At 59.2% G+C, this 1621-nt stretch overlaps 1 protein-coding gene across 2 annotated transcripts in view; it reads left to right on the top strand.

Moving 5' to 3' along the window:
- Positions 1 to 292: 292 nt before the first annotated feature.
- The window catches only part of ELK3 (ELK3, ETS transcription factor), a 64312-nt gene continuing 62983 nt past the window's right edge, over positions 293 to 1621 (top strand). Inside the window, exon 1 of one of the 2 annotated variants that reach the window (XM_015591484.2) lies at positions 293 to 311. The gene's annotated coding sequence lies outside the window, so the exon portion shown is untranslated. Of the gene's footprint in view, positions 312 to 1529; positions 1548 to 1621 lie in introns of those variants that run through there. The other variant, XM_025048786.1, reaches the window with a different exon arrangement.

The raw sequence follows: 1621 nt of genomic DNA, 5'->3' as shown, positions 1-1621 counted from the left end.
CCCGCGTCTGCGCACCCGTCCGGGGGCTGCGGCGACCCTGCGCTGGCAGCACCCCGCCCTGGGGCTGCGCTGCGACCCCAGAAGAGAGACGCGCACGGGGCGTAGGGGACGGTGAGACTTAGGGTCCCTGGGAGGAACGGTGACTGGAGCAGGCTGCGTGCCTGGAGGCTGGACCACTGCTGACCTGCCAGCTGGGGCTCCCTTCGTCTGCGCACCCGTCCGGGGGCTGCGGCGACCCTGCGCTGGCAGCACCCCGCCCTGGGGCTGCGCTGCGACCCCAGAAGAGAGACGCGCACGGGGCGTAGGGGACGGTGAGACTTAGGGTCCCTGGGAGGAACGGTGACTGGAGCAGGCTGCGTGCCTGGAGGCTGGACCACTGCTGACCTGCCAGCTGGGGCTCCCTTCGGGGTGGCGGCGATGCTCGGAGTCTGGGAGGGAGTCGGGGCCGGAGAGAGGGCAGCGGGGGGCGCGTGGAGCGAAGATGCGGGGCTGGGGGCTGCGTCCCCTCGCTCGGCAGGTGACCCCCGGCCGGGTCACCGCCCCAGGCGCACGCGGGGCCGGACCTTTAAAAGCCGACGGGGTCTTTACCGGACTTGGTTTGGGAGAAGGACCCGGCAGGAGATGGCCTTGGCGCCCCCAGCTCTTTAGGAAGGGGCTGTTCAGCTCCAGCGAAGTGTTGGCCTGTAATGCTACTGTAACTTTTTAGAATTAAAATTTCGGAGGGTTAAAAAAGAAAAATAAGAGGTCCCGGTTTTGTTATGTTTTCTGAACTGAATCACCCTGAGGACAAGCTGCAGTTGGGCGGCGAGTGGGGGTGGGGGTGGGGGCAAGAAATGTTATTTCAGAAACTGCAAAAGGGGCTTTTTCGGAAAAAAAAAAAATAAAACGAGTGTCGGGAGAGTTTCTGGCTTGTCTGGAAACTGCAAGACTAATTGCCATGCGCTTCCGCTTTGAAACTGGCAGCAGACAGCATCTTGAAAATGACTCACTGGAGGAGCTCACAAAGAAACTGTGGTTTGCTCCTGCTCAGGTTTATGTATTTGTGCCTTTTACAGTTTCCTTTGTAGTGTTGGAGGGGTCCCCCGCCCCTTCCCCGCCGGCCCCCTCCCATCCTCCCGCTCTTGGAAGCCCCTGGCCGGTCTTTAACTGCTCCCCCACCCACCCCCAGCACCCCAGCCAGGAGGGGAGGACTGGGGGGAGGCTGAGTTGTTTTTGGAGTTGGCTGGGGAGAGGGTTAAAGGGATTCTGCTGCTGCAGGGGGAAAAAGTTCCCTGAATTTTCCACTGGCTGCTGCAGGAAGAGAGAGCCCCTTTAGTCATTGCTAAGTAATGTCTGCACACACACCAACTAATCTCATTAGGAGTTTCCGCTGCTCGGTACAGGAGGGGTTTTGTGCAGCCACTGTCAGCGGGGCGAGCCCTGCTCTGGAGAGGCAGACAAGTTACGGCATTATTTACTTCGAGGTGCAGCCGCCAGACGAACCTTTTCAGGATAGCGTCTTGAAAACTTTGAAGTCACTTTGGCCATTTTGGATTTCGGACTTACAGGTTTTTCTTTCTCAGTTGTGTGTGTGTGAAGTTTCTGTTACCCAAGCAACTCAACACATCCATCCTCTCGCGTC

Source organism: Pteropus alecto, unplaced genomic scaffold (assembly GCF_000325575.1).
Source record: "Pteropus alecto unplaced genomic scaffold, ASM32557v1 scaffold94, whole genome shotgun sequence".
Taxonomy (NCBI): domain Eukaryota; kingdom Metazoa; phylum Chordata; class Mammalia; order Chiroptera; family Pteropodidae; genus Pteropus; species Pteropus alecto.
Note: the sequence above shows the minus strand (reverse complement) of the source record. Positions and strands in the feature narration are given on the sequence as shown.